This window comes from Spermophilus citellus, assembly GCF_964194105.1.
Source record: "Spermophilus citellus genome assembly, chromosome: 1".
NCBI lineage: Eukaryota > Metazoa > Chordata > Mammalia > Rodentia > Sciuridae > Spermophilus > Spermophilus citellus.
Window position 1 is genome coordinate 70,353,554 of NC_138182.1, and position 9,774 is coordinate 70,363,327.

A 9,774-nucleotide genomic window follows, 5' to 3' on the forward strand; every position below is an offset into this window, starting at 1 on the left:
TTTTTCCCTCTTTCGAATGGATGGGGCTGAGCTGGGACTGGCCGCTGTTCTTTGGAGGGGCAGTCGCTGGGCCCCCTCCCCTGTTAACCTCACCCACACCCGGGGACTCTGGAAGGAGGAAGTAAACTTTTGGGCGTCTTCCACTCCAAAGAATGGAAACGTGTGACCGCCGCCAGTCCCGCGGTCTCCGGAACTGGCCGCTGCAAACAGTACAGCTGTGCTGCCACAGTCGCTGGAAGTTCTCGAGAAAAACAAAAAACCTGGAGAGACAGACAGGCCGCCCCAACCTGGAACAAGCAGATTTTGTTCACGTTAATGCCCTATGGCTTCGAAAAATCCCTAGAAACAAAGAGCTAATAACCTCAGTATCCTGTCGTAGGATGCTCTCAGATAGTTTTTCTCAGTACATAGTCACTCATTTGTCGGAAGACCTCAGGATTGGAGGCGATGAGCTGAAATTGCAATGGAGGGAACTTGGATGGGTAAAAGGTGTCACACATGCGTCCCCAGGAGGAGGACTGAAACAGCCTCCGCCTTGTAGCACCTTCGTGGCCAGACTGAAGGGACAGAGAATAGTAAGGCCACGGGTTCTCTTCAGTCATCGGTAAATTTTGCCAGAACACTCAGAGGGAATGTAATTTTTAAAACCACCTTTCAGTGCCGGTGTATTTATCTTCTCAGTTGGCCCAGATGCCCTTGCTCTTCCTCTTGCTTCCATCTTTCTGTTAAGTCCTTTCCAGGTTCCTTCTGATCCCAGGGAGGGATATTTTAAACATACATATTTGTATGTTTAAAAGCCCTCTAGTACATCTTGCCCGATTTTCTCCTGCTCCCTGCACATTCAAATTCACTAATTGCAGCCCGCTACCCACGTTCTGCCTTTGCGCTCAGCACATTGAAATTTCGTGTGATTAGCTGATCCTGACTTTGGTAAATAAATAAATGCATCAGCGATTCAAGAAGAGTGAATAAAAGAGAATATTGAGAAATCATTGGGTCAATGAATATTTGCTGTGCACCTTCTATTTCCTGGACTCCAGGTAGTGAAAAATGCAAGGTTTGATGATCTCCAAGGCGCTTTGAATATAGTCCAATATGCAAAGGGCCAGAGATCTGTGTGGATTTTCACATCAGTTTGAAATACAGGCCATCAATCAGGATATATCTGGCAGGAATCTTTGTTCTGGATAATAATGTTTACCCTTTTGTGTAACTACCCAGTAAGCTTCATAGTCTCCTCACGGATAAGTGTCATTTCCATTTTGAAATGTTTATGTCTGCTCAACAATTATCACACTCATGTCAGTGCTCTGAAAAAAGATCAAGCCCCAAACCAGCTTGCTTAATTGCAAGTACAGATTTTGATACTGAATATATTTCACCACTCTTTGTACTGTTCTTTGGGATAAATAATAGATGATCCAAAAGTTCCAAGTTCCAATGCTGCATTTCTGGGTGGTTGTGCTGTTATGTGTTATATAATTTGTCACACAATTGAAGAGCTTAGTCGTCTATAAATCCAAGGAAAACCTTTGTATCAATTCTGCACATCTGTTTTAATGGTTATTTTATTCATCATGACAGCAAATCCTGTCAGCTCTACCTGCTAGATCCTTCTAGACTATTCAGTTTCATTATCTCCCCGGCACCACCCTGAACCAAGGCACCATCACCTCTTGTCTTTGTCTCCTAACTGCTTCCACCCTTGTCCCCCTAGTCTTCTATCACCAGAACAAAATCAGGGATCTTGTTATAACCTATGTCCAGTATGTCTCTCTACTCAGAGCCACACAGTGGTTTCACATCTCACGTAAGAGCAAATCCTTTCAGTGGCCTACAAGACTCTCTATGATTGGAGCTGTCACACTCATACCTCTCTGAGGATCTCCAAGGATGTCACTAGCTTTAACCATAAAGCCCCCTTCCTGTTTTCTCAGAGCCTTTGCCCTTCCTTTTTCCTTTGCCTAAAAGATTCATTCCCTCCTCCTACATGCCTTCCTGTCCAGAGTCAGCTGACTCCCTTTTCACTGTCTCCTTTCTTGATTACCCAATTTTGTACAATGCAGCCACACTCTAGAAGCTTCCTCTTCCCTGCCTTACTTGTTGATTTTCTGTTACATTAGAATGTAAAGAGTTCAGAGATTTTTGTCTGACTCATTCATTGCTACTTCCCCAGTATCTAGAATAGAGCTTGCATACTACAGGCATTTAATAAATATCTGTTGTTCATTTATTCATTCCACCAATGTTTATTCAGGGCCTATATGTTAATCAACTTTCTGTTGCTGTGACAAAATGCCTGAGAAAATCAACTTAAAGGAGGAAAATTTCATCTTGGCTCATGGTTTCAGAGGTTTCAGCCCATGGTCATTGGCTCTGTTGTTCCTGGGCCTGTGGTGAGGCAGGACATGGTGGAGAGTGTGTGTGGTGATGCAAAGCTGCTTTGGCCAGGAAGCAAAGAGGAGAGAGAGAAAAATAGATCAGGGAAATATATACCCTTCAAGGCATATCCCCAATGACCTACTTCCACTAACTAGGGTCCCACCTTTTAAAGGTTCCTCTACCTCCCAATAACCCATTAAGTTATGAATTCATCAATGAACAAATCCTCATGATCCAATCACCTCCAAAAGCCCCACCTCTTACCGATGCTGCATTGGGGACCAAGCCTTTAACACCTGAGCGTTGAGGGAACATTTTAGATTCAGATCAAAATAGCCTACTATTGTGTTTCAGAGAGTGTGTTAAAAAATAATTACTACCCTCTTAGAGCTTACAGTCTAATTGCAGCCGGCAACTCACATCCTGCCTTTGCACCTTTGGAAACATATAATATATATATATATATATATATATATATATATATATATATATATACACACACACACACACACACACACACACACACACATACACACACACACACACAGACACACATATATGTAAGTGTATTTCAGATAGAGATAAGTGTCATGAAGAAAACATCATCATGAAATGAGATGGGTGAGTGTGGGGATTCTGCCAGAGGGCCTATGGAAGGGCTCTCCATGAAAGTGACATTTGTGCTGAACGACAAGAAAGAGACAGCCATGGGACAGTCTGGAGGAAGAGCATTCCAGGCAGAAGCCAAGCAAGTCAAAAGGGCCTGGGTCAGGAAGGAGTTCAGTATGTCTTACAGCAGCGTATGGATTGCATCAACTGCTTTCTCCTGGGAACCTCCAAGTTACCTTGAAGTCATGATTTGATGCAGACTCAGATGTGAGAGGTACTGTGTGCTGATATGCAAGCAGCACACCCAGTATTCATCCACCCTAAGAGAGTCTACTGCAGAAAAGCTGTTGGTACTTCCTTGTGAAGCCAGGTTGTGCAGGAGATGCAATAATGAAAGAGACTGTGGTTTGAAACAAAGAGTAAATTTCTGATTAATTTTGTGTGCTCTGTTTCTTGTCTGTTGGCTAGTATCACAAAATTCGAGAGGAAATGTAACTGAGGAACTTTGATGCTGGCAAGAGAGGGCCTGGGTGTTTATGGAGCGAGGAGTAAGTTATAATTCTTCAGCATGTCCAGTATGTTAAATATGCTTAATTGGAAGAGGGTCCAGGAGGATTAGAAAAACCACTCACCCTGTGCTTGGTCTCAACCCAGTTTCTTTTTTCTTTTTTTAAAGATATACATGACAGCAGATTGTATTTTGACATATTATACATACATGGAGTATAACTTACTGTAATTAAGGTCCCATTCTTGTTCACCCCTGTTTCTAGTGCTGGATACATTGTTGATCATTGTTCCTGTTTAGGTGACTCTGTACTTTCCTAAGAGTCAGCATGCCTTGCTAGTACTGCGTCCTTTACTCCTGGGTGTAGGGTACTGGAAACATCCCTAGATCTAAATTCTTATCTCATTCCATCCTACCTCCAGCTCTTCCAACCGACTTTTCCACCCCACCAAAGCACTTACTCAATGTTCTACACACCAAAGATCTGAGGAAAGGAATTGAGGAACACGAAGAGAAATATAAAGCTTAAAGGGGAGGAATCCTGGGGCAAAGTGAAGTGAGTGCCTCTGAGGGTTGAATGAATTTAATATATGTGAAAATGATCTGAAAGCTGTAAAACACCATTCAGTTGTCAGAATCATTATTTTCCACCAGTTATCACAGTGCCTGACAAGTCTGCTCAATAAATGCTAGATGAATAAATGAATGACAGAAACGTTAAAACGAATGCTGTAGGGAAAGGGGAGGAGAGGTGGAATCAGAAATTGTCCTGAACAAATACTGACTGCATTTGTCATCCCCAGAATACACGCGTCCATCTTTTCTGTATGCAGGCTTTTAAAACCATTGGCTTTTTGCATTCAGAGACAGAAACAAATTGGGTACAGAAATTCATTAAATAACAGTAAGTTTAAATTAGGAACCAAATGACTTAATAAGGATTTGGCAAAAGATAGACTAACATCTAATCTTAAATGAGAGGGGAAAAAAAAAGTTCTCTGAAGGACATTGCCAGATACTAGGAAATGAAAAATGTTCCAACATGGAATGATTATCCCTGCTGTATGATTTTTATACTTACTAGAATCAAAGGAACAAAATGTTGGAAACGTTTTCATTTTTATTTCTATTTCCTTAAAAACAATGTTTGAACCTTTTCCAGGAAACCAGTAACGATCTCATAGCAAGTATTTATATAGCACTTACTGAATGCGAGGTCTGTTTATAGAATTGTGCATGTACTAACTCATTTAGTCCTCACAGTAACTCTATCAAGTTCATATTATTATCAGGTTGATCCAATTTGAGGATGAGAAACTAAAGCACAGAGAAGTTAGGCAATTTCCCTGTTATCATATAGCAGATAAGTAGTGAAGCTGAGATTTGAATCCAGGGAGTCTAGCTTTAGAATCTGTGTGTGTGTGTGTGTGTGTGTGTGTGTGTGTGTGTGTGTGTATTAGTTGTCAATGGACCTTTATTTTATTTACATATGCAGTGCTGAGAATCAAATCCAGTGCCTCACACATGCTAGGCAAGCGCTCTACCACTGAGCTACAACCCCAGCCCCGAGAATCTGTGCTTCTAAACACTGCATTTTATAGCCTCTAGGAGTGCTTTATATGTATTAAGAAGTAAGTTCTTTTATTCCCCCCCCCCCCGCCTTCACAGAGGAGAAACCCATGGCAAAGAAAGGGTAGGTAACTTGGCCAAAATAAGGCAGCTATTTATCTCTGCTGGAGGCACAATGGTACTCTAAAGTCTGAGATTAATGCCCTGCAGTAATGGTAACCAGAAACTCAAGTAGCCAATGTGCAGGAATAGGGTTAGGAAAGACTTCTTTGGGCTCCTGATTCTTCCTTCTGCCTTCTCTCACATGGCACAAACTTGCCTCAAGTGAGAAACTCTAAGGACATATTTGAGCCCGTGTATAGAAATACACACAATGTCCCAATCTTTGTCCAATTCAGTCCTGAACACACAATACACATGCTTTTATTTCTGGCTTTCTAAAATACCATTATGGTTTGCAAAGCACTGGGCTCTTAGCGTGTTTATTTGGTTTCATTCTGATCTCATTAATTCTAGACCAGGATAAAGTGGGTCTGTGGAAACTGCAGAGACCTGGATTCTGCTATTCAAAAGCAAGCAGTATCCATTGGTCTTCTGGGACTCATAAAACTGAACAAATGCACTGGACTTCTGGCATTAAATGTCAAACTGGGCACAAAAAAAAAAGCTGGACCACACACACAAGGGTCTGGAATTTCTGACCAAGACTAATTATTAACATCACAGACATTTCATAAGTATTTGAAGGCCTTGGCTTCAAACTGTGATGTTAAACTCGGAGGTAAGCTGTTCATGAGTTGGGACATTCTAAAACTTTGTTGTGTTTTAGAGCTTTTATTAGATTCATTTAATTATCACAATTTGGGGAGGGGTTATCCAATCTGGGTTACAAATGAAGAGAAATTTCAAAAAGATTAGGTGACTTAAGGCACCTCTCAGGTAGTGGCAGGATGCAATGGTGCCTGTCCAGTAGCTGGGATGCAGCACTGGGAGGTCCGTGGATGCCTTCTGATTCCATCCTCAGTGTGCCATACACTCCTTAGCAGCCATGTCAGATTGACTCCATTTAATGCCCTAAATGAGGGTTGTCATTCAAAATGTCACCTTGGAAAAAGGCACACTCATATATTGCTGATGGAACTGCAAATTGGTGCCACCAATCTGGAAAGCAGTATGGAGATTCCTCAGAACACTTGGAATGGAACCACCATCTGACCCAGCTATCTCACCTCAGTTTATACCCAAAGGATTTAAAAGCAGCATATTACAGTGATGCAGCCACATCAATGTTTACAGCAGCTCAATTCACAATAGCTAAACTATGGAACCAAACTAGATGCCCTTCAACAGATGAATGGATAAAAAAACTGTGGTACATATACACAATGGAATATTATTCAGCCTTAGAGAAGAATAAAATTATGGAATTTCCAGGTAAAGGGATGAAACTAGAGAATATCATGCTAAGTGAAATAAGCCAATCCCCCACCCCCCCCCAAAAAAAAAGGCCAAATGTTTGCTCTGCTAAGTGGATACTAATTCATGGGGTGGAGAGGGGGTAGAGAAAAATGAAGGAACTATGGATTGCGCAGAGGGGAGTGGGGGAGGGTTGGGACAGTGGGGATGGGAAGGACGGTAGAATGAGACAGACATTATTATCCTCTGTACATGTATGATTACACTATTGTGTGACTCAGCACCACCTGCAGCCAGAGGAATGAGAAGTTGCGCTCCCTTGTGTACAATGTGTCAAAATGCATTCTACTGTCATGTACAAATACTTAGAACAAATTAACAACAACAAAAAAAAATTCAACTACAATAATAACAATCATAAAAAAAAATATCACCTTGGAAACCATACACTTATTTGAGAGATGCTGGATCACCATTTTTTTAACCCATCTGTTAAAAACTTTTCTTCAACTTCAGTTCACACAAGAACATCTTCCTATTGTTTTATTCCTTATGCCTCCTTTGGGGTTGATCTCTTTTTATTAAGGCTCTAAAATAGGGCACCTCACTTCAGGACAGACTCACATTCCTGAAAACAAATTAGAACTAAGCCAGTTTTCAGGAATGTGAAACTAAGGTGACGATTATCAGGTAGTCACCTTTTGACTTTGGGGTTTAAGGATCTCATCCCTGGGGTTCACTGATAAGTTGAATGGTATTGAGTTTAGGTTACTCAGAGAGAAGAAGGGCTGATTCAACTGCAGAATTTTAATATGTGGTTCCAGAAAGTCTGCTTATTTCACTGTGAGGTTTGGATAAGAAGCCAAGCCACTGGCTAGACCATAATGGCCGACTTTTATGTAATTCTAAGATGATTTGTTAGATATAATTAAGGGGAGGAAAAAAAAAAAACTTTCCCCAACTTGCTTTTCAGTTGCTACAAAACTACACCATCATATTTCACAGTAAGCAAATGGCCTCAAAGAATGCTGAACTTTAAATTCATATGACTTAATATGATTCACTTTTAGAAAATATATTTCTTTTCCTACTCAAAATATGGGTAGAAAAATCATGTACTGTGAAGTTCAATAATCCTATACTCTTTTCCTGGATTTATTTAAAATAGAAGGTATGGGGGAAAGTTATTTAAATATTCCAAACATAATATTTTGATCTTATAATGGAGCAAAAACGCCTGCCTCACCAGACTGTTGTGAGATTAAATGAGATGATGAATTTCAAACCACATAATGAACACATCAGGTGTCCTGAGAATCCAAAGACAGTGACTCCCTCTTTATGCCCAATTCAGGGTCATAGGCCAGGAAGTGATGAAGAGCTGAGCCTAAAGAACACAAGAACACCACCCCCAACAACTGTGGTGTTTCCCTGCAGCCTCCAGGCTCCCGGGAGGAAGAACACGTGTACACGCTGCAAAGGAAACAGCAATTGTACATGGTGGCAGCAGATTTCACTGGAAGAAATGTCAGTAATTCAGGAGAACTTTAGCTCCTCTTCACATATTTTCAGCAACTTTTTGAATATTTATGGAGCAACTGCTGTGTGTTTGATCTCACCAGAAGCCATAGATGGTGCCAGAGGACCATGGCCCCTGAGAACCTGCACAATGTCACAGTGAGCAACTAGCAGTGGCAGGGTGTCACACATGAAGGTCACAGGGAGGAAAGTCACCTCCCTGAGTCAGGGGGCACCAGAGAAACAGAAGAGATGATATACATAGCTCAACTCAGGTAAGTTGAGTCAAACAAAGTGCTTCTCTTCAGCATTACTAACCTTATGCATCATGGTTGCACTGTAGAGACAGTATATTCTCTTTTTCAAGGTATTTGACATATCATTCATGATATCTTTTTGGACAAGAGAATGTTTGGCTGGATAATAACATCAATTAGATGGACACATGGTTGGTTAAGCAAAAATATTCAAATATTCATCAAAAGATGGACAAAACAAAGTCCAGGTGAAGAAGAAGGGCTTAGGAGCCCTATTCTGTTTTAGCCTTTCAAATGAGCTGTATTTCAACAACAAATTAAATGACTGTGAGAATCAGGGTTCTCATATAGTAAGAGAAAATTTGAGATGATTCAGAGCTTGGTGGGCTAGCTAATTTAACAGACAGTGAATTGTTATTCAAAATCATCCACATAGGCTTCATCAGCAAAAAGAAACAAGCAAGAGAGGACATAAGGAGGGTAACTGTGAAGCTGCAAGGCAGCAGTAATCCATGTAAAAAGTGGGCTGAAATCTACATCACCTGCAAGTTCAGGAAGCCAAGGTGATGGCCCGTCTGTAACACACATCCCTACACACATCACACACAATGGATTTTAAGAGATAGAAAGGACCTTAGAAAATTTTCAGGTCAAGCCCCTTATTTTTACAGATCAAAGCTGACCTTGCAATTATGGAAACACAATAACTTATAGTAATACTACACCTGACATTTGTGTATCTTTAATACTAGCCATCACAATCTTAGGTTAATAAGCAAGGATACATTTGAAGGAGCATAAGCAAGGTTGTGAAGAATCCATAACAACATCATGGTAAGTATTTTTTATATTACCTAAAATATAGTAGAATGGCCTAGATAGAAGCCATTCTACTATTAGAGGTACCATGATAGTTTGTCTTATTTCTTGCCTGCTGCTGTAATAAAATGTTATAAGCTAGGTAGCTAATAAAAAAGAGAAATTCATGTCTCACAGTTCTTGAGACTAGGAAGTACAAGATGAAATCCCTGATAGATTTGGTACATGGTGAGGGCCCATTTCCTGGTTCAGGGTTGGCACCTTCTCACTGTATCTTTACTTGGTGGAAAAGACAAGAAAACTCCCTCAGGTCTCTTATTTGTGAAGAACCAGTCACCTCTCCAAAGCCCCACTTCTGAATACCATCACATGGGAGATCAGGACCTGGTGTGAACGTGAACTTTCAGACCTATGGACCTGGTGTGCGCAAGAACTTTCAGACCTTAGCTCCATGATATTCTTTCCAACACCAAAGGGCATAATTAGAATATATGTGTAGAAGTTATTAGAAGGGAAAGTTTAAGGAAAACCTTTTGAACAATTAAAGCCCTCCACTTAGAGGCAAGTTCACACACACTGAGTTGTCACCACTGCATGGAGCTGGCAGAGAAGGCACCTGTGACTCAGGCTGAGGAGCTGCATTAGGTGATCTCATTTCACACAATGATCTTCTTCGCCAACTACTTGCACAAAAAT